Source organism: Ostrinia nubilalis, chromosome 11 (assembly GCF_963855985.1).
Source record: "Ostrinia nubilalis chromosome 11, ilOstNubi1.1, whole genome shotgun sequence".
Classification (NCBI taxonomy): domain Eukaryota; kingdom Metazoa; phylum Arthropoda; class Insecta; order Lepidoptera; family Crambidae; genus Ostrinia; species Ostrinia nubilalis.
In genome coordinates, this window is record NC_087098.1 from 3,298,118 (window position 1) to 3,323,246 (window position 25,129).

Sequence of the window (25,129 nt, forward strand, 5' to 3'; positions counted from 1 at the left end):
AGCAAGCTGAAGTGGCAATGGGCAGGGCACATAGTACGCAGAACTGATGGCCGATGGCGCAGAATGGTTCTGGAATGGAGGCCGCGTACCGGAAAACGTAGCGTGGAACTTCCACCTACAAGGTGGACCGACGACATTGTAAAGGTAGCAGGGAAGCGCTGGATGCAGGCCGCTTCCAATCGATCAACATAGAAAGCATTGGGGGAGGCCTATTTTCAGCAGTGGACGTCCTATGGCTGAAATGGTGGTGGTGGTGGTGGTACATATGTATACTGAAAATGTATCATTAGAAATCAACTACTGGGCCTAAGGAGATAAAAGGAGAGTTGGAAGTTTATATTATGAAAGTCCTATGTGTTTAAAGTAAGAGAGTTGAAATTTATAATGTATGCGCTATAGGTGCTAAGAGCGGATTTTACGAAACTCCACCCCTAATGGAGTAAAACGAGGTCCACGCGTACGAAGTCGCGGGCGGCCGCTAGTTACATATATAGAAAATATTATTCTGGTAAAAGTACGTATGAACACGATTTGATTTTTTATTCCACTACCTTGACTTATTAATCATTCCACTACATATGATTATTTAGAGTTATATTAAAAACAAAGAAACGACTAAGTGGGCAAAGCAACCAACTCAATAAGGAAAATGATTGAATGATAAATCTTTTCTTCCTAAATTGATCAATATTTTCCTTGATTTTTTTCCCAAAACTCATTAATATAGATTTCTAAATTAAGCTCCATAGAAATTTGCCCATTGTTCTTATTAATGCTTCTATTTTAATGGACATAATAATGTAAATTAATTTAGGCAAATAACGTGCTTAAACATAAGAGATGAAGGATTACTTTGGTTCGAATTCTCGAAACTCCATTGACTAGCTATTATTTACAATGGATCCAAAATAATTGTTTTTGAGGATACTGAAATAATTGTATTAATATTTTATCATACAGGGTGATTATTGGTTTCTAAAATCAATACATCAAGTTTCATTTATATCGCTTCACTTGAAGCCGAATACATAGTTAGAGATCAAAGTATCGTAAAGCTTTTACAAGCTTAATAATATATGATGTCAGTATCATTGGTGTAGAATGTAAATGATTTTTTTTTTTGCAAAAATCAATTAAAAGTGAGACCCCATGGTTAGAATACCCTTACCTTTTATTATGTCAGTCAAAATAATTATATAAGTATACTAGCGGCCGCCCGCGACTTCGTACGCGTGGACCTCGTTTTACTCCATTAGGGGTGGAGTTTCGTAAAATCCGCTCTTAGCACCTATAGCGCATACATTATAAATTTCAACTCTCTTACTTTAAACACATAGGACTTTCATAATATAAACTTCCAACCCTCCTTTTATCTCCTTAGGCCCAGTAGTTGATTTCTAATGATACATTTTCAGTATACATATGTACCACCACCACCACCACCATTTCAGCCATAGGACGTCCACTGCTGAAAATAGGCCTCCCCCAATGCTTTCTATGTTGATCGATTGGAAGCGGCCTGCATCCAGCGCTTCCCTGCTACCTTTACAATGTCGTCGGTCCACCTTGTAGGTGGAAGTTCCACGCTACGTTTTCCGGTACGCGGCCTCCATTCCAGAACCATTCTGCGCCATCGGCCATCAGTTCTGCGTACTATGTGCCCTGCCCATTGCCACTTCAGCTTGCTAATCCGTCGCTATGTCAGCGACTTTGGTTCGTTTACGGATCTCCTCATTTCTGATTCGATCTCGCAAAGAAACACCAAGCATAGCCCTCTCCATAGCACGCTGTGGAACTGAGCTTCTGTATAAGGCCTATAGTGAGAGGTCACGTTTCCGAGCCATAAGTTATCACTGGTAACACACATTGGTTATACACTCTAGTCTTCAGGTATTGAGGTATTTTGGACGATAAGATGTTGCGTAGTTTCCCGAACGCTGCCCAGCCCAGTTGGATTCGACGATTGACCTCCTTCTCGAAATTGGACCTACCTAGCTGGATCGTTTGTCCGAGGTAGACATACCTACTTGTCGACAATCTCGAGAATTGAGCTTCCAACTGAAACTGGTTAGGGCGCAACATGGACATTCGACATAAGCTTCGTTTTGTCCATGTTCATCCTCAGGCCTACCTGTTGGGAAAATCGATTAAGGTCTTAGAGCATTGTGCCAAGATCTTCCAACGATTCTGCCATGACCACAATATCGTCGGCAAACCGATGTGTACACAGTACCACGATGTACCGAACAGTATAATGTACACCTCCACAATATCTAGAGATCATAGTGAGCATACATTTTAACTTTCAAGTCTCTTACTTTAAAAACCGAGGACTGCAATACAAACTTCTAACCCCCTTTTTAACTCCCATAAGGTTTGAATTTTGCAAAATTTCGTTTTAGTGACTACCTACGTTCTAAAAGGAGGTGTATGCCACTTTGATCACCTGGCTTTGATCAGCCAGGTGATCAAAGTGGACTTACAGCGACAATTTAGTGTCCTTTGAATTCATTCTGTGCCTTTGATCACCCACGGATACGATGTCCTTGGTGAGCCAAGTGGACTCTAGTTAAATTATTATTTTAGTGTCCTTTGATCATCTACAAACAAATCACACCTCCTCTGAATAGTCACATGTCCAATTGTTGTACTACATATTTTGTTTTGTAACATTTTAGATATTTTCTAAAAACCGCAATAAACAAATTGGACATGTATGTGACAATTCAGAGGTATAATTTATTTATAGGTGATCAAAGAACACTAAAAAAATAATTTAACTGGAGTCCACTTTGATCATCTTGGTGATCAAAGCCAGGTGATCAAAGTGGAATAGACCATTAACCCCTATGAGAACTCTTTTGAGACTTGTAGTTTCTGAGACTTCGTGATGAGTGAGTGAGTCACTTAGTCATTCAATGACCTTTCTTTCTACTAAAATTATACGTACCTATAGTGATTATCATTAAAATCAAATAAGTAAGTACCTACCAACTACCAACCTAAGTAATTAAAATAAAGACCCTACCAAAAAATTAACAAATTACATACAGAAAATAAAAATTAAGTAATTCTTATCCTATTTAACTACAATCGCCAACGCGCCCATCCCATTTGTCCGCCGCTGAACCGTACCCTAATATTCATCTCGGTAGATGGCGGCACATAGTAAGAATTTGCAAGGAAGTTTGTAAAAGTCACTAATTAACACTTTGATTTGCTCGTTTAAACACAGTGAATGATTCAAATAGGTACATACAGTGAATGGTTTAATTACATAAAATATCTTTATTTATTAAATTTTCAAAATTATTTACGAACAGCGCTATTCATAGTACATGTAATATTTAGTTACTAATTTACTAATGATGTCGATAGATGGCGTTTGACAGCTTTGCCTTCATGAATATTTACGTACCTCAAAAATGTTTGTCAGGCGCAAGAAGATTTTAACCAATGACGATAGATGGCGCTTTTCCACGTCCTATGAAAATCCCAAATATTTTACGGGACCCTATTTTTTTCCAAAATAAAATTAGGCCTATGTTACTCGTGAGTTATATAGCTTTCGAATGGTGAAAGAATTTTTAAAATCGGTCCAGTAGTTTTTGAGCCTATCCATTACAACTAAACAAACAAACAAAGTTTTCCTCTTTATAATATTAGTGTAGATTTTCCATTCGGATTTTCTCAATAACGGGTAATCAAAGCCTGAGACTAGATTTGTGACGTATTCAAGAATCAAAAGGGGACAGTTATTTTATCGTTAATTTATTCACAACTTGTCATTTACATGACTCTATTTTCTCTACAACATTCCCAAAACTTCTTATGTATTCGCAGTAAACTAAAAACACAGCTCGCATTGTAATTTTTTCACCCTGTTTATTTTAACCGGCATCGTAATTCAATAATAAATTCTATTTTCATAACAACACTGTGACATTTGCAAATTGGATTCCATCATGACACCCACACAGTATATAACTGGCATTTTCATACAGGAAAGTTAAAATCTGGGCTTATTTTAGACCAGTTTCATTGGCACGCGATTGACACTCCAACCGAGTGGGTGTTATCTTGAAGTACCTATAATTCTACAGGCAAAAGCACCATCATCATCATTTCAGCCATAGATTCCCGTGGATATAGATTCTATCGCATTCTTCTACCACTTAATTACACACACTACTACTAGTCTACTATATTTTCCATTACTACACTCTACACGTGATAACGTAGTTTCAGGAACTACTCAATTACACTACACCTGTATTACACTAGCTTCGTACAAGACGCTAGAGTCTCCTTATGAAGTCATATTTCTCTTACACTTTAATCTCGCAAACATTTTGGCCGTATGCATACACACAGACAGTTATTAGGTCGTCCATTCAGGCCGCAGGTGTAATAGCCCGAAATTCGGACTGGTCTGTGAATTTTGGCGGCAAACTCACCTGGGCTCGGGACAGTTTTTGTTGGTTCATTAACGTTATGCTTTACGCCTCTTTAGAGTGTGTAAAAATGTATGTTGGGCGGAATTTTTGATATGTTTACTTACGGGCATTATAGCGCACGTAGAAAAAAGGCACCATTTTCTTGCTCGTAAACAAAAAAGTACTTACGACAAGATTGATTAATAAAAAAAATGGGTTTGTAAAAGGAAACTAAAGAACAAAATTCACTCGTATATTTTATTGTAAACATAACAAATATCGTTTATTCACTTGTTTTAACCAAAATATTACTAGTGATTGAAAGTATAATGTTGGACCTAAAAACATAATAAAATTATAAATATTCTACACGTAAATAGCCCTAAATTATATTAATTAATACTGACCTTAAAAAAATGAAATGGCAAAAAATCATCACGAATTAAAATTAATTGCTCAAAATGAAGAGATCAGTCCTATAAAATTTGAGATTATTAGCTGATAGCTAATTAATTTTAAAGAAAGCCATTTATCTCTTAATTTTTCCTTTGAAGGAATAAGTATTTTATTAAGAAAGCATTTGGATTGAGTCGTGTTTTTTTTGCATTTATTATGATCCAAGAATTACGGTCCAGAATTGACATTAAATTTTAGGGAGACACTGATATTTTTTAATTAAAAGATGTTGATAAACCTATTAATTTTGAAGTGGCTGAAATTGTGAAATCCCGCAAAATACAAAATTAGTAGGTACCTATGGCGATTATCACACTGCGCCGCGGTCCGCGTGATTGCATATAAAAACTATGTATGTGTTTTCTATACAAACTGAGGTACTTGCATACAATGATTAAATCTGTCGTCCCGCGTACCGCGGCGGAGCGCGGCGCAGTGTAATAGTAGGCTAGATGACAAAATTTCAATTATTTGTCCGTCAGACAGATAATTAGAAAATATTAGACTCATATTTTTATTTTATTTCATAATTAAATAATAACAGTGCTACATCGAGTTGAAATGGCGCGATACGTCACGCTTGAGTAGAATTTTTACTCAAAAGTGACGTCACGCAACATTTAAACTCAATATAATACTGTAATTATTCTATTATGGTAAAAATATGAGTCTAATATTTTCTAATTATCTGTCTGCCGGACTAAATAGAATTTCGATTTCATTACCCAGTCATCATCCCTATCGCCTAAAAGTTCTGGGGCGAATGAGCTTTTTGTGTGTGTACATGTACCTACATGCACATAACGATAATGTCTATCAAAACTTTTGAAAGACAAACAGTAGCGAGTTACGAGTACCACACATGTAAAGCTCACTCGCCTTCGTGAATTGTAACAACTATCTGTGAATTGTAATAGCTAAATCTTCTCCAAGTCTTCACTTCATTCGCAACATATTTCTTACGTATTCACTTACTTCAATCAGTTTCATGTACCTATCTATTGAGCGACGACTTCTTTTATCTCTGAATTTTTCTAACGGCTAACAAAATTTTATGTAGGTATTTCTATTTAAAATTATCTCATGATAACTAAATATTGGAAAATTAATTTGTTGCCTACATCCAGCACCTTCCTGCAACCTTTATGAGGTTCATCTGTACGTGGTATCCATTCCAGAACCTTGATGCACCATCGGCCGACAGTTCTTCGTTTTCGAAACCTTTAGATTGTATTAATTCAGGACTAGGCACAGGCAGTAAATTTTAAAACTCATTACAATGTACACCGCATCACACCATCCTGAAAAAGGCTAGTATTTCAGCACTCAAACATTTATAGCGACGCACTAAAATTTCCATATCTCTCCTTTTATTAGTTCTTAAATTCTGGAATTACACACGGTTCAATTCCGGACCAGTATTTGGTTTCAGGTCACGATCGAACCATTATGTGTGCCTCAAGTTTTTACTTCGGGCGGTAAGTTTTGTTAATGTTGCCATTTTATTTCTGCCACGAATATTCTTTATGGATTCAAAGCTGAAGTTGAAGTACTAGTTTTGGATTAGCCATGTTTTATGTATGGGCTTAGATAATAATTTTGTTTGACAGGTGATATGAGTATAATTGTTATATCCTGCGTAGGCTTTTTTCAATGTTTCATAAGTTACACACTTACCCCCTTACTAACTTAAACTACTTTAAACAAGTGTTCAACGCGCGTTAGTAGGTATATGAATGTCATTTTAAACTACACACTCGTTGTGTAACAATTTATTAGTAAGGGGCACAGGATGTGGTAAAATAGTTTGAAAAATCCCCACATCAAATGCTGAGATATGTAGTTGACTCATCAAGAATTGGCGCTCCCTTTGATTTTTCCGACAGCAAGTTTTGCAAATCTTCTACCGTATTACAAACAGTTTGGGGCATTATTTGGGTAGTCAGACTTTTTCGCCCACGCAGATTTCACGATCTATTTTTCCCCGTTTTAATCCTTTATACAGTGCCATACTCTACCAACGTAAATCGATAATTTCCCATTAAATGAGTTCCCAACCCAATACTTTTGGTCGCGGAGGCAGATAATAAAGTGGAACAGTTGCAAATATGGCGCGAACGGTCGATTGAACGATTCACCCGCTCCCGCAACCGCTGGTAATCAAATTGGAACCGGATGCCACATGCAAAGGAAATGTAGAACAGATTATTAGCAAGATGTCGCATGGAAGTGGAAAGATGGCGACTGTTTCACATTCTATACTTACTAGATATTCTGCCCTTTTGAGAAATTATACTCAAGTGTGGTGGTTGGAATAAAGGAATGGCTATTATAGTGCGACGAGGCCATTTGGAGAGATTTAAAATGTTATTGCCGAAGGAAGGAATGGCAGTCATTGATGTTATTATTATGACAATGTACAAAATATTCTGCTACATAGAACGCTCTACAAAATTACTTTTATAAATGCTTCTAAAGTTATAGATTTGACCTAGGAGAATTTTTTTATTGTTTGAATGCGAAATCTTTTCCCGACTAACTGTTAAAATTAATCATCATCATCATCATTTCAGCCATAGGACGTCTACTGCTGAACATAGGCCTCCCCCAAGGCTTTCCACGTTGATCGATTGGTAGCGGCCTGCGTCCAACGCTACCCTGCTACCTTTACGATGTCGTCGGTCCACCTTGTAGGTGGACGTCCCACGTGAAAATTAATTAATATCATTAATCTAAATAGTTTTAATGTTACAATTTCCTTTGAAAGGATGATGTCGTCTTTTCTTAATAAGTGTACAGTCAGCGTCAAATAGTTCGTGACACCCAAAGTAGCCAATAAGTTCGCAACACGTCTTTGTTACAATTGGAATAAGGTTGTGCTGTCAACTTTTTGGTCACTTGGGTGTCACAAACTATTTGGCGCTGACTGTACCATAATATCTCGCCTCAGTAATGACTCCATAGAGCGTCTCGTAGTGCAGGGAAAAGTTGAAGGCACCAGACCACGTGGTAGATAACCAATTAGATGGACGGACCAGATCAAGGCCGCAACTAAGTGTTCGGTTAGCGAAAGTGCCCGGAAAGCTGCAGTCGGCGAGAATGGCGCTGTATTGCGAGGAACATCACTCATCGTGATTCACAATGATGACCACGACCACTCTGACAAGAGTGTACCGACTGAGAAGAAGTGCCATATCAGGTTAACATGTAACACACACGACTGTCTGTTCTCCATTGGCTGTGGTTGTACAGAGCCGTATTACCCTATCATGGCGCAATTAAGCGGATGAACTTTAATTGAGCTATAACGTAATTGTTTGAATTAAAAGCCAATTGAGGGATTACGCTTTGGCTCTCGTTACACCGTAAAATATTATTGTTACGTTTTACGGGGTTGTGTAGAAATAACGGGTGGTATTTGCTTGCGGAATATTTTTTGCTTACGTGTTCATTTTGTATTTACACTCGGTTTTTGTTGAAAATTAGACAAGTAAGTTAGCTTTATATTAAGTACTAGCGGCCGCCCGCGACTTCGTACGCGTGGACCTCGTTTTACTCCATTAGGGGTGGAGTTTCGTAAAATCCGCTCTTAGCACCTATAGCGCATACATTATAAATTTCAACTCTCTTACTTTAAACACATAGGACTTTCATAATATAAACTTCCAACCCTCCTTTTATCTCCTTAGGCCCAGTAGTTGATTTCTAATGATACATTTTCAGTATACATATGTACCACCACCACCACCACCATTTCAGCCATAGGACGTCCACTGCTGAAAATAGGCCTCCCCCAATGCTTTCTATGTTGATCGATTGGAAGCGGCCTGCATCCAGCACTTCCCTGCTACCTTTACAATGTCGTCGGTCCACCTTGTAGGTGGAAGTTCCACGCTACGTTTTCCGGTACGCGGCCTCCATTCCAGAACCATTCTGCGCCATCGGCCATCAGTTCTGCGTACTATGTGCCCTGCCCATTGCCACTTCAGCTTGCTAATCCGTCGCTATGTCAGCGACTTTGGTTCGTTTACGGATCTCCTCATTTCTGATTCGATCTCGCAAAGAAACACCAAGCATAGCCCTCTCCATAGCACGCTGTGGAACTGAGCTTCTGTATAAGGCCTATAGTGAGAGGTCACGTTTCCGAGCCATAAGTTATCACTGGTAACACACATTGGTTATACACTCTAGTCTTCAGGTATTGAGGTATTTTGGACGATAAGATGTTGCGTAGTTTCCCGAACGCTGCCCAGCCCAGTTGGATTCGACGATTGACCTCCTTCTCGAAATTGGACCTACCTAGCTGGATCGTTTGTCCGAGGTAGACATACCTACTTGTCGACAATCTCGAGAATTGAGCTTCCAACTGAAACTGGTTAGGGCGCAACATGGACATTCGACATAAGCTTCGTTTTGTCCATGTTCATCCTCAGGCCTACCTGTTGGGAAAATCGATTAAGGTCTTAGAGCATTGTGCCAAGATCTTCCAACGATTCTGCCATGACCACAATATCGTCGGCAAACCGATGTGTACACAGTACCACGATGTACCGAACAGTATAATGTACACCTCCACAATATCTAGAGATCATAGTGAGCATACATTTTAACTTTCAAGTCTCTTACTTTAAAAACCGAGGACTGCAATACAAACTTCTAACCCCCTTTTTAACTCCCATAAGGTTTGAATTTTGCAAAATTTCGTTTTAGTGACTACCTACGTTCTAAAAGGAGGTGTATGCCACTTTGATCACCTGGCTTTGATCAGCCAGGTGATCAAAGTGGACTTACAGCGACAATTTAGTGTCCTTTGAATTCATTCTGTGCCTTTGATCACCCACGGATACGATGTCCTTGGTGAGCCAAGTGGACTCTAGTTAAATTATTATTTTAGTGTCCTTTGATCATCTACAAACAAATCACACCTCCTCTGAATAGTCACATGTCCAATTGTTGTACTACATATTTTGTTTTGTAACATTTTAGATATTTTCTAAAAACCGCAATAAACAAATTGGACATGTATGTGACAATTCAGAGGTATAATTTATTTATAGGTGATCAAAGAACACTAAAAAAATAATTTAACTGGAGTCCACTTTGATCATCTTGGTGATCAAAGCCAGGTGATCAAAGTGGAATAGACCATTAACCCCTATGAGAACTCTTTTGAGACTTGTAGTTTCTGAGACTTCGTGATGAGTGAGTGAGTCACTTAGTCATTCAATGACCTTTCTTTCTACTAAAATTATACGTACCTATAGTGATTATCATTAAAATCAAATAAGTAAGTACCTACCAACTACCAACCTAAGTAATTAAAATAAAGACCCTACCAAAAAATTAACAAATTACATACAGAAAATAAAAATGAAGTAATTCTTATCCTATTTAACTACAATCGCCAACGCGCCCATCCCATTTGTCCGCCGCTGAACCGTACCCTAATATTCATCTCGGTAGATGGCGGCACATAGTAAGAATTTGCAAGGAAGTTTGTAAAAGTCACTAATTAACACTTTGATTTGCTCGTTTAAACACAGTGAATGATTCAAATAGGTACATACAGTGAATGGTTTAATTACATAAAATATCTTTATTTATTAAATTTTCAAAATTATTTACGAACAGCGCTATTCATAGTACATGTAATATTTAGTTACTAATTTACTAATGATGTCGATAGATGGCGTTTGACAGCTTTGCCTTCATGAATATTTACGTACCTCAAAAATGTTTGTCAGGCGCAAGAAGATTTTAACCAATGACGATAGATGGCGCTTTTCCACGTCCTATGAAAATCCCAAATATTTTACGGGACCCTATTTTTTTCCAAAATAAAATTAGGCCTATGTTACTCGTGAGTTATGTAGCTTTCGAATGGTGAAAGAATTTTTAAAATCGGTCCAGTAGTTTTTGAGCCTATCCATTACAACTAAACAAACAAACAAAGTTTTCCTCTTTATAATATTAGTGTAGATGTTCTAACTGTTTGGATTTGCAACTGTCTGCAAAATAAAGGGTATCTATCAAGCTGTTTCATTTTAATCCATATTTCGGTTGAGAGTGAGACTCTACTATACGGAGACAAAGGTTTTATTTTTGAAACTACTTATGGTAATACAATTTGCTTAATTAATAAATCGTATACGAATGAGCTACTACGACTACATTATTCTTGCCTTAGATATGCAAATTGAAATATTCGAATTTTGCTTCGATAACAATCGCTATTTCAACTGATCTTTAGAACTAGTTCTGACTTAAGTAATCCTTAACAAGTGTGCCAGTGGTATTACAGACAAAACTAGTTGATATCTAATCTCACCTTTAAGATGCAGCCGTTTTCAATTGAAAGGGATAATGGAGGCCGTTATCAATTCAAATTCTACGTCACGGTGGCTACGTCATCAGCATAATCCAGTGCCTAGTGAGATATCATTGTATTCTAGAATCGTTTAAGACCCGTGTCACAACATCATGACTCGCCTAGACACGACCAATCGACTCAGATCTATGACATTTCTAGGTGTATACCTATGTAAGGGCCAGCGCAGACCTGGCGAGGAAGTGTGGTTTGGTCGCAAAGCATGAGATTGCAAGCGTCGCTAAAAGTGGCAGAGACAAATGACCGAGACAAAGGACTTAAACAAGAGACCGAGACAAGAGACCGAGATAAGAGACCGAGACAAGAAACTGAGCCAAAAGACCGAAACAAGAGCAAGAGACCAAATGTAAGGCCGCTACCATTACCTGACTTTAGACAATGTATCATCAACAGTTTATGAGCGAGATAGAGACGTCTAGGGGGCATACATTTAACGTGTATAAATTATTACGTGAGGCATTTAGAGGGGGAAGATGTCACAAGGGATATAAAAATCATCATCATTTCAACTATCGATGGCTCCTACGTATACTGGCGTAAGTGAAAAAAGTAAATTTTACAGGAGAGCCATTTTAGTGGCCAGAACCATATTTTTGGGTCATATCTTCTGACCTACTAAAACGAATTTAATGAAATTTCACATTTAGCCTTAACATGTAATGCTTTTGCTACTGCTGTTATCAATTTTTATATTTTTCTTATATATTTTGAGATTTTACGCATTGCCCTTTTACGTCAATGATTGGGTGGTTTTATTATTATTGGTTTTGGGCCTTCATTTGCGCCAGCTCGACCAGGTTTGATCTATTGTGGCAGCCCTTGTTTTTAGAGTTCACTGCTTAGTCCCGTTGAGTCTATAAATTTCCAGATTCTTTGGAGCGTGATATCTGCTATCTCATCCGGGTGCATGATGTGTCGCCCGAGATGGATACTTCTTTTGCTCATAAGCGGGCCGCATGAGCAAAGAACATGCATGGCCGTTTCTTCTTCTGTATGGCAGAATCTGCACAGAGTTTCCTCGGTCATGTTCATGTTCGATTTGTGTTTGTTTAGTTTGCAGTGGCCGGTTAGTATTCTAGTCACTGCACAGGCTTTGTATCTTTTGAACTTTAGCAGTTCCTTAGTTACTTTGTTGCTATATCCCTGAATGAGTGCTTTTGAGTGTTTTTGTCCCGATGTAGACTTCCACCACTCAATATCCTCTTGTTTGCAGAGGGCGGTTAGTAGCGTGGTGGCTCGTTGTTTGGTGATGCCACAGAACGGTTCTACGCCGATTTGAGGGTTATCGGCTCCATCTCTGGCGAGTTCATCTGCTACTTCGTTTCCTTCTATATTCGAATGTCCTGGTACCCATGTAAGAGTTACTTTGTTGGTATTTCCCAGTGCATTCAGTGTCTCGGTGCATGTTTGCACCAATTTTGACGTGTATTCGAAGGATTTTAAGGCCAGCAGTGCTGCTTGGCTGTCTGAGTTGATGTAGATGTGTTGATCCCGGAGCCTCCTTTCCAAGTTTATCTCTGCACATTTGTTTATGGCAAACACTTCGGCTTGGAAGATTGAGGCTTCAGTCCCCATGTTTAGGCTAACTTTGAGCTTAGGCCTCTCTCCGTAGATCCCGCAACCTACATCATTTTCCTTTTTGGATCCGTCCGTGTTCCAGACGTGACTACCTTCCTTAAATGACATTTGGCCTTCTAGCCATTTGTCTCTAGGAGGTATGTTTACGGAATATAGTTTGGTGAAGTTACATTCCGTATGCATGTCGTCACTGGGCATGCACAGAAGTTTGTTTTCAAGTACTGATTCCTTGAGTCTTATCAGATTTTGAGAAGCCCATCTGACTTTCGTGCGGGTGCAGATTCTATATGTGCTCTGCTTGGCTTCTTTTTGCACATGCATATGCAGTGGTATAAGATCAAGCAGAGCATTTAATGCAGCCCCTGGTGTCGTTGATAGTGCTCCGGTTGCTGTGATGCAGGCTAGCCGTTGTAGGCTGCTCAGTTTCTGTATTGTTGTCATTTGGTTGACCTTGCTGCACCAGACGGCAGAGGCATAGGTTATTATCGGTCTCACGACCGCTGTGTACAGCCATAGGGCGATTGCGGGTTTTAGCAGGCCTGTTCATCTCCGCGAGTTTACATCGAAAACAAAACACGCACGATTGCCCCCTACAAGAGTACTATTCGACAAGGCCTCACATACGAGCGAACATTGACTCACGCACGCGTATTCTTGTGTATGATGGAAAAAAATAAAGAAAATGGTGTACTAAATACTGTGCAGTATTTAACTGCCTAAATAATAATAAAAACACAGAATGTACTTTTTTAAGTTGCCTGAAGACACTGAGAGGTAAATAAGTAGTTAATATTATTCATGATAATTCATGCTAAATCATGTATTTCCTCCGCCATTTTCTGCAGATTGGCACCTCACGTCACATCATTTTACCGAAGTCAGCCCTATAGCTTCGGCGCAGTACCGATCACTGACGTTTGTCAACAAAACTTCTGACAAACTTGCTTGACTCTTGAGACAAGCCAAATTACACCATATTGTTAATGACATTGAGCATACATTTTTTTAAATACCTTCGCGAAGTAAAACTTCTGTACGTAGTACTTATTATTATTCTGTGGTTTTAGTCCCCATCTTGACCCTGCCATTCGACAACAACTCCACAGAGCCATTTTGGCTTTTTGAATGATGTTGTTTAGGTGCGAATTCCAAGTAAGTTTTTGGTCAAAAGTTACCCCTAGATACTTGGTTTCGCTTGAGAAAGGAAGAGTTTTTCCGTTTAACTGCAGATTTGCCAATTTTTCCAGTTTTCTCTTCCTCGTGAATGGTATTATCACTGTTTTATCCGCATTAATAGATAATTCGTTTTCTCTACACCACCTACTTATGGTGTTGAGAGCGCCTTGCATTAGACTTGAAATTGTGCTCAGGCAGGGACCTCTGATGATAACCACTAGGTCATCAGCATAGCCTTGAGTATCATAGTCTTTTTCTGCCATCTTAGTAAGAAGTTGATCTACTGCTAGTGTCCATAGAAGTGGGGATAGTACGCCTCCTTGTGGACATCCTCTTGTGGCAAGAAATTCAAGCTTTGCAGCATTGAGGGTTATGTTTACTACTCGGTTGGAGAGCATGTTTTTTACCCATCTGATGGTGCTTATATCAATCCCTTTTGCCTCCATTCCTTTTAGAATGGTTTCTATAGGGGTATTGTCAAATGCACCTTCAACATCGAGAAAAGCACATAGGGCCGTTTGCTTATCCTCTAGGGATTTTTGCACCTTATCGACCAGATCGAGCAGGGCTGTTTCAGTAGATTTTCCCTTTTGGTATGCATGTTGGTTGATGCTTAGTGGTCTTTTCACTAAGTATTTGGCTCTAATGTGCTGGTCTATTATCCTTTCCATGGCCTTCATCAGGAAGGATGTTAGACTTATGGGTCTGAAGGATTTGGGTTGTGAGTAGTCCCTTTTCCCCGTTTTGGGTATAAAACGAACTTTGACCCAATTCCATGGTTCTGGTATAATGCCCCAGGCGTAACTTGCTCTGAATATTTTTACCAGATGCGGGAGAAATAAGTTATTACCTTTTTGTAGAAGAGCAGGAAAGATGCCATCTTCTCCCTTTTACGTCGGCATATTTCTATAATTTCATGTATATTGTTAAACGTAAAGAGACTTAAATGACAACGTAAATATAATATTTTAAGCGATTACTCTCTTTATTTATGCATGTAATTATTTTAATTGTTATCTTGTGCTATATCAATAATAAATCAGTTAGAAAAAGTCGTTTAATGTACCGTTTTACGTTTTAACGCAAATACGCCCATATACTGTGCTCGAGATTTAGTTAGGTCTTTTAACATAATGTGTCATATTTTAAAAAAATATTAATAACTTGAAAAAATCGAATTGCCTAAGGCGGGAATTGAACCCACGATGCCTTAGGCAGTTCGATTTTTTCAAGTTATTTATAATTTTCAAATTAGTTTGAGATGCGACTCTTAACGCTAAAAATTAAATAACTATATAATGTGTCATAATTTATAAATAAAACAATTTGCTAAATATTTTCATGGCTTTATTTAAGATTTGGATTATAAAAAATATATGTTTATGTAAGCAACTACTCGTATAGATTGACGAATCGTATGATTGGGCTTTATACGTGGCGTAGTTTTGCACATACGCCTATTTGCCTAAAATTTTATTTTGTATCTAAAGTAAAAAATTTTTTTTTTTCTTACTGATGTTATAGATTAGAGCAAAGTGAAATCATTGCTTAAATAATTGGAAAAAGGCGTAAGCGGCAGTTTCGCCCTTATACGAAGGAGCCATCGCTATAGGACGTCCACTGCTGAACATAGGCATCACTCAATGATTTCGAAAAATATAGATTTATTTAATTTTTTCTTCTTGGTCTTTTCACCACGCCTCGCCAGGTCTGCGCCGGCCCTTATAAGATAGCCTCGGATCTAAGTTCGCTGGTCTACTTGTGTATTGTGTTCTGAAGGTGGGATAAGGGCTCCAAATTATTTTACGTGATGTTATATTACGGGAAGTGATTTGAATCACAAAGCTTGGTTTGTGAATACTATGTTTGTGAATACTGTTTGTGAATACTATGTTTGTAATACATTGTTTGGACAAGCGTCAACAACTGTATAAGGTTGGAATTGAATAAGTTACGTGGGGTAGTTATATGCAAATAGAAAACCTTTGTCATACTGTAACAATACTTAAATTTATGTCAATTTATTAATGTTCTGTAAGTTCGTTATTCCTTTCAATACCATTATATGTATCTAATTAAAGTAATAGAAGAATTTTGTTTTAAAAACATCTAACCTTTTCATGTGTTGTGGAGAGAGCGCACTTCACCTTCTTAGCGGTCTTAGTTCGTTTTTGAAGTGGAGCACACCTCATTTAAAATAATTTACTTATGTGATTAAATGCTTCTAGTTTGATAAGATATTGCAATTTTAAACCCACTGAAAAGTCCAATACAACTTTACAGTAATAATTTCATTGTTCTAGTCTAAAAATAACCTATTTCTTTACTAATCGCTTCATAATAACCAACTAATACTACAAAAAATAACTTACAATTATCATAACCGTTTACAAAAACGACGAATTGAAAACATAACACTCATACGGCACGGTTCCAAACGCCGTAAAGATAGTTTTAGTGGCCCGTACGTTTAGTGCCGTCATACGGGCCTTCATAATAGGGATGTTATGGATAATGTAGTTTCGGCTATGGATACGGTTACGGATATAGGAATAATATCATACCGGTTTCGGTTACGGATATTCATTTATTTCGGATATCCGAAAGTTACGAATACGGTTACGGATATCTGTGCTTTAGAACGCAAATTGCAATTTGCAATAGTTGTCCAACATGATTCATTCATGGCCACACACTTTAGATCGAATAACTTTTTATGCCATAAAAAAATAAAAAATTGTACTAGATGGTATTATAAAGGTAAATCAGGCCATTATGCCTTTATAATGCTATACAAAAAAAAAACTACCGATATCCGAAACTCTCCGAAACTTTTGAATCGGTTACAAATATTTTTTATTTCGAATATCCGAAAGTTTCGGTTACGGTTACGGATATCCATAACATCCCTGCTTCACAATTTTGTTTTACGGCGCGAAGCGGAGTGGCTATAACGCGAGCGCCGCTTTGAATTGAAATTTTCTAATTCATTTCTTATCATTATTCCGTATGGTTACTGTTTTATGCACGTTATTATGAGATGTGACTTTTCTTTTATTACTGTTGATGATCAAGTGGCAGTGGGCGGGCGGGGCACATAGCTCGTAGAGACGATGGCCGTTGGGGCAGGAAAGTTCTCGAGTGGCGACCACGGGCTTGAAGACGTAGCGTGGGCAGGCCTCCTACTAGGTGGACCGACGATCTGGTAAAGGTCGCGGGAAGAGCCTGGATGCGGGCAGCGCAGGACCGCTCATTGTGGAAAACGTTGGGGGAGGCCGTTGTCCAGCAATGGACGTCATTTGGCTAAGACAAAAAAAACTGTTGATGATAAGGAAGTGTCACCTTCTTTTTCTATAATCAGACAACAGCCTACTAACCTAAACACAAAAGCATCTTGTAATTGTAGTCAGTGCAATATAGCAATCGATATAGGCTAACGTGCTGTTGTCTTTACCCTGTTTGTTTGTTACAACAACTTGTGAAATTAAGTGATTTTGCAACCAAAAAGAGCGCCATTATTCTGTGCCTATTATTACTATCAAATCATTATATAATTTACTTTAGTTTTAGTACATACAATGAAATATAAGTATGACTTATAAATATTATCAAGCAAAAAAAAAATATTACTCCTTATCCCAAATTATCAACCTTATAAAACATGAAGTTAATGTTATTCAACAATATTATTTTAGCCTCAATCAAAAAGCTAACCTCTTTACTAGAAACATATCGTGGACCTTCAACGTCCTTTATTTTTAAATAACTCCGTAGCTCTATGTGGGAACATCCATCTTTTATTTTATTTACTATTAACCCCGTAACTCCAATGTGGGGTAACCGAAGTTCTTTAGCAAATATTGTGTTAATTACAAGTTAAAAAGAACTCGCTTTGCTAAATTTCAAAGCGCATTCCCGCACCATTCTCCAGTTTTCAGCTCTCACCATAATTACATTCGTGTGTTTTTTCTTTGGCAAGAAAAAGAACATTAGGCGTTAATGACTTTGCCGCATCGACGCATGTACCTGTACATATACTTCTTTCATTAAGGGCTTTGCTAAGAATTTGTTAAAGGCTTTGTTTATGTGTGGAAACTGGCAGTAGAGTTTATCAAGCTAAACTCTGCATTCTAATGTGTTTGTAATAGGAGTTATTTTGCAACAAAAATGTATTCTATAGGGCCACGATAAGCTTTTATCGCGCCATTTTATCGATTTTACGCGATAAGCCCATACATTTGTAGTCTAAAAATTTTATCACGGCGCGTATCGTACCTCTTATTATGTAATTGGGCTGATATGTTGTTGACTGTAACATTTACGAAAAAATATTAAATCAAATATTTCCACCTCTAATCTCGTTCTGACCACTGTGCAACCAGGATCTACAGAATAGCTGCTAGTAAAATCCAACCACGGCCAAGTTAGTTCAGAAAAGTTAAACTTACTGACCCGCAACGAAATTAATCAGAAGAAAATAAAAGTTAAGTCAAAGAAAACTAGCGCCGCGCCGTTTTGGTGGCAATGCTTTGCTCTCATAAACTTCAAAAATAAAATCTCTAAACCTTGCCTTTGGTTTCGCTTGGGTGTTTATTATACGTATAAACTTTCTTCTTTATCACTCTTTGCTGAAAATTGCATTAAAATCCGTTGCCTAGTTTTAGCCTAGGCGCAGACCATCGATTTTTCGACGGCCGATAGTTTAGTCGGGCATTTGATCGATCAGTATGGGCATGTATGGAAGTGCGCGCACTTCGATTTGGCCGATTCTTCATACAAATTAAAATCGGGCCCAACTATCGGCCAACTAAATATCGATGGTCTGCGCCTAGTCTTAAAGATCTAGGAAAGCGTACCTACATAAAGCGGGAGTAACTTTGTTTATAATTAGAAAAAGTTTAGTATTCGATCGCCAATATCGAACAGAATAGCTCCTGTGATAGTGTTAAGTGTAGCAACAAATTACTAAGCAGTCTCTAAGGCTGGATGGCACCATCTTACTTTAACTTTGACAAACGTCAAAAATCAAACTCCATACAAAAAACACCGGTTATCATTATAGTCACGGTCAAAGCTAGATGGTGCAAGTCAGCCTAAGTTAGGAAATATTACAGGTAACAGCTAAAATTTTGGACAATTAACTCAAATCCATTAACGTTGGTGCGAACCACAGATTGTGGTCAAGGTAACTGTCAGAATTGTCCGAGCCGACCGCCATTACACTGATGATCGAAACCGCACTCCAACCGTTTGGATGAAAAGGATAATGGCACGGCTTAAGAGAAAGGTCTAATATCCGATTGGACACGTCTAGCTGAACTTAATTTTATATGAGAACAGTTCCGTATCCAAGGGCTAATTAAAACTGACGTACGAATTAAATATTCGCCTTTTCGTAAAGTTGATAATTTAAATTTAGGTACGTGGTGGATCAGATGTTTCGATTTATTTATCACATGGGTCTCTACATCCTCACATAATTCTAAAATCTTAGATTACATTTATGACCTACTAGCGGCCGCCCGCGACATCGTAAGCGTGGATCCCGTTTTACACCCCTCAGGGGTTGAACTTTGGAAAAACCCGTCTTAGTGAGCACCTACGTTCTAAAAGGAACCCGCATGCAAAATTTGAGACTCCTAGCACTTGTAGTTTGTGAGATTTCGTGATGAGGGAGTCAGTCAATGAGTGACATTTCGCTTTTATAGATATAGATTGGCATGGTCTGCTGGAAGAAATATTAAAGGATTCACCAATGCTTTCGTATTAGTGACTGAGTTTCTTGCGTTGCTTGTTCTCAGCACTGGCCTATTTATTGTCCTGAAGCAGTGGTAAGGTTAAAGTGATATTAGGACGGAAAGCGCTTTTTAAAAGGCCACGTGCAGAAAATATAAACTTTTGTCACTTTTAATGGTCTAAGGTCGTGGGTTCACATAAAAAAAAATTAAGTTCAAATTCAACAAGACTTTTTGTGCCTATTTTAAAACCATACACGTTCTTGTAGGTACCTTACATTACCCGTCTTCGCACTTACCCCGATTAGTACCCGAAAATCGTTAGCGTTCATCTATCAAACTGTCGCAACCCTTCATTGTCTGGAAGTCCATACAAACTCGCTGGGGGATTGTGAAGTTTGCCTTGATGTATTTGTTGAGTTTCTTGAAACAACGCAATGGGCAAATTGCTTTTGTTTTGAGAATGTATTCAAAGTGCAATTAATATGTTATTAATATTGTTTAGTTGCATCTGCGTAGGTCTTGGGTTCGATGCCCTTAAGTAGATGACATCAAGGTCATAATATATTTTTAATTAAAAAGATGCCATGTTAGACCTTTGATCTCTCTACGACTGACATGGTTTTGATCCTATTATTTTTCAATGAACATTAAATTCTTTTAAACACTTCCTTTCACATTATGATAAATGTCGTTAATACGGCTTTAGAAAAAAGCAAGATTCTATTTCAATTTTACTCGAAAATTGAACCTCAATTTGAAAGTAGGCTTAAAGATGACAGCATTAATTTTCCAAACCAATAAACACAAAAAGAACTCATTCATTTGGGTGTGTTTGATCCAGTTTTTGTGACTATCGTAATAAAGTTGAAATTACCTCCGCAGTTGTATTCAGGAGAGAAATGATTTATACTGTCGCTGTGGCGTTCACGCGGCGTACTTTCCTGGTAGAAACGTCGGAAATTCGCGTCGACATGTGAACATCTGGGAAGAAATATAATGCTGGTTGTACACTTACGTTGCAAACTGGCTTGAGCTAAGCCTGAATATACACGAGAGAGCTGACGGGAACCGGCAACCGTGAGACACTGACACAGGCAGTAACAGCTCTAAAACTAGATTCATACTTTGCTAGATGCAAGCAAATTGAGGATTTGGCTTATTTTTAACGCTAACCGGGTTGAGGACCAATCATTGGCTTAAATCTTTTATTGAGCGTAGTTCATATATTGTCTCTTTAATTAATTTTCTACAAAAATGTAAAGCTTTTCTTATTTACAAAAGCAGGTACAATTAGTTTCAATTGTACTAATGATACAAGAATTATTTGAGATAAATTTCCAAGTTTTCAAACGCTTTATATTTGTAAAAAGATGGAGCTCTGAAAAATATGGATGTAATTGATGTATTACGGTTAGAAATCTTTACCTATCATTCTATAATTTTGTATTTTCGCATACTGTTTTTAAGTCACGTGTTGTAAAATGATGATTAAGTGCTTTAAAGGGCCATGGCGTAAACTAGAATGTTGTCCATTGAGACCTTGTGATTAAAGTCTTACTTTTCTCATCTCTCAGCTTCTCCACATCTCTGGTGGAGACACACCTTAGCATTCGTGCCATAGGCTCATTAAGGGCCAACTTTCCGTCTTGTCTGATGGAGGCTGTAGTACTAATTAGGCCAATTCCAAAAGTTTCTAACTTTCCAACACTGGCCCTTAAACGCAAGCTAAACTTACAATAAATACATTTATAAAACACTTAACACTAAAGAAACACAACACAAATACAAAGTTAACATTTTAAAAAAACTTAAGTTACAATTAGCTTTAATTCAATTTTTAGCATTAAGTAACTTAAATTACAGTTAGCAATTGACACACAAACTTATTGTGTTTCTCTTTACATAGTGCTTTAGTTAACACATCAGCTAACATAACAACAGTTGACAAATATTTAATTTCAACTATTCCTTTGTTTACAATTTCTTTAATAAAATGATGGCGAATATCAATATGCTTAGTTCTAGAATGAAACATATAGTTTTTACATAGTTTTATAGCAGATTGATTGTCATTGTAAATTGTTATTCTAGGCATGGTACCAAAAATCTCACATATAAACTTTCTAATAAATAGAGCTTCCTTACATGTGTCAGACAACGCCATGTACTCCGCCTCAGTACTGGACAAGGCAACAGTACGTTGCTTGCGACTCTCCCAAGTAACGACTGACTTACCAATAGTAAACACAAAGCCTGTGTATGACTTGCGGTCCATGTTGTCTGACGCCCAGTCAGCATCAGCATAAGCTGAAATATCCATGCCCGACCTAGAAAACACAAGAGCAAAATTACTAGTACCCTTCAAATAACGTAAAATTCTCTTCGCAGCTTTCCAGTGACTTTCTCCGAAGCAATCGTTGAATTGACGAAGGTAGCTTACGGCATGACTTATATCAGGTCTCGTGCAAACTGCCACATACATCAGTGAACCAAGTAAACCTCTGTAGTCATAGGTCTCATCTTTAGGTTCCTTGCAAAGTTTCAGTCCCGTTTCCATGGGTGTTGCAATAGGTTTACAGTCCTCCATTCGAAACTTCTTCAATACCTTCTGTATATAGTTTGACTGAGTGAGGTAAATTTTATCATCTTTCCTCATCAACTTCATCCCAAGTATGTGTTGAGCTGGCCCTAGATCAGTGATTTCAAATTCATCCTGCAATCCTTTCTTTATATTATCCCTGTCTGGAAAACCTGGAGATGAAAATACAATTAGATCGTCCACATACAATGCAATGATCATCATCAATCCATTTTCAGACTTCGAGAAAACACAAGGCTCAGAATTCAATTGACTGAACTTCAGCTTGTTGCATAAAACCTTAGTAATCTTGTCATACCAAGACTTGGAGGCCTGTTTAAGTCCATAAACAGCCTTATTAAGTTTATATACCATTCCTTCACTACCTTTCACCTTGAAACATTCTGGCTGCTCCATATACACAGTTTCTTCCAAATCACCATTCAGGAATGCAGTTTTTACATCCCAATGTTCAATATCAAGGTTATACTCTGCCGCTACTGCCAGAAGCATCCTGAGTGTAGAGTATCTAACCACAGGTGAGAAGGTTTCTTGATAATCTATACCATATTTCTGTGTGTATCCCTTGGCAACCAAACGAGCTTTATACTTCAATAACTCACCATCAGCACCATACTTCCTTTTGAAGATCCATTTGCATTGAACAGGCTTACGACCTGGTTCAGGCTTTGTTAGAGTCCAACATTTGAGTTTATTGAATGAATTATACTCATCATTCATCGCCTTCCGCCAGCTGTCTGAATCAGTTCCGCTCAGCGCCTCGGCTGCAGTACGTGGTTCGTCGGGGTAGCCGTCGACCGATCCCACAAGGTTGGCCAGCAGAGGAGACTCCGGAACATCTTCATATGAAGTGTCTGTTGACATCTCCGCCTCAGCAATAGAGTCTTCACCTGGAACATAGGTTTCATCCGAGCAATTTTCTGTGTCATCGCTAGAAGAGTCTTCTGTTGTGCTCGTGCTGACTTCCTGTGATAATCTTATGTCATCAGAAACATCAGATCTCTCATTGGATGACTCTGATTGCTGAATTTCAACAGAACTCTTGTTGAAGTCAACAATTATGTGTTGATCAACATTTTCATCATCTGACATGTTTTTATTAGAGAATTTATTTTCTAAAAACACAACATTGCGAGAATAGACACATTTTGTCGGATTATGTAGCTCTAACAGCCGATATCCCTTAGACTCATATCCCACAAATATATACGGTTTGCTTTTCGAGTCTAGCTTTCTTCTATTCTTTACTAAAGAATATGCGACGCAACCAAAAATTCTTAAATGGTTTAGATTTACCTTTTTATTTGTCCATTTTTCTTCAGGTGTCACTCCAGCAACGGCCTTCGTAGGACTTCGGTTTTTCAGGTAAACCGCTGTATTCACTGCCTCAGCCCAGAATTTCATTCCGAGGCCAGCATCTCGCAGCAAGCACCTGACCTTCTCCATCACAGTCCTGTTGGCTCGTTCTGCGACGCCATTTTGTTGTGGACAGCCTGGTATGGTCTTCTGGTGTTTGATCCCACACGCCTTCAAATAAGCCTGAAATTTAGAACTCATATATTCTCCGCCTCCATCACTTCTAAGTACCTTTATTTTCTTTCCGGTTTCATTTTCCACAAGAGCTTTGAATTGTTTAAAATATTCAAAAGTTTCATGTTTGAATTTCAAAAAATAAACAAACTGCTTCCTTGTGTAGTCGTCAATGAAACTAAGAAAATATTTAGCTCCCCCTAGAGATGGCTGTTGCATGGGACCACAAAGGTCAGTGTGAACTAGACCTAACACCTCTGTAGCTCTACTATACGAGTTGGAGTTTGGAGCGTAAGAAGGAAAAGACCACGAAGATTACCACGGATTTATTTTAGAACATACAGCACACAGAGACTACATGAGATCGAGTGTTTGATCCAGAAGTCTGGAAACCTTACATTGACAGCGGAGTGCCAAATTCAAATATTCAAATATGCTTGCGTTTAACCAAAAAGTTTCTAACTTTCCAACACTGGCCCTTAAACGCAAGCTAAACTTACAATAAATACATTTATAAAACATTTAACACTAAAGAAACACAACACAAATACAAAGTTAACATTTTAAAAAACTTAAGTTACAATTAGCTTTAATTCAATTGTCAGCATTAAGTAACTTAAATTACAGTTAGCAATTGACACACAAACTTATTATGTTTCTCTTTACATAGTGCTTTAGTTAACACATCAGCTAACATAACAACAGTTGACAAATATTTAATTTCAACTATTCCTTTGTTTACAATTTCTTTAATAAAATGATGACGAATATCAATATGCTTAGTTCTAGAATGAAACATATAATTTTTACATAGTTTTATAGCAGATTGATTGTCATTGTAAATTGTTATTCTAGGCATGGTACCAAAAATCTCACATAAAAACTTTCTAATAAATAGAGCTTCCTTACATGTGTCAGACAACGCCATGTACTCCGCCTCAGTACTGGACAAGGCAACAGTACGTTGCTTGCGACTCTCCCAAGTAACGACTGACTTACCAATAGTAAACACAAAGCCTGTGTATGACTTGCGGTCCATGTTGTCTGACGCCCAGTCAGCATCAGCATAAGCTGAAATATCCATGCCCGACCTAGAAAACACAAGAGCAAAATTACTAGTACCCTTCAAATAACGTAAAATTCTCTTCGCAGCTTTCCAGTGACTTTCTCCGAAACAATCGTTGAATTGACTAAGGTAGCTTACGGCATGACTTATATCAGGTCTCGT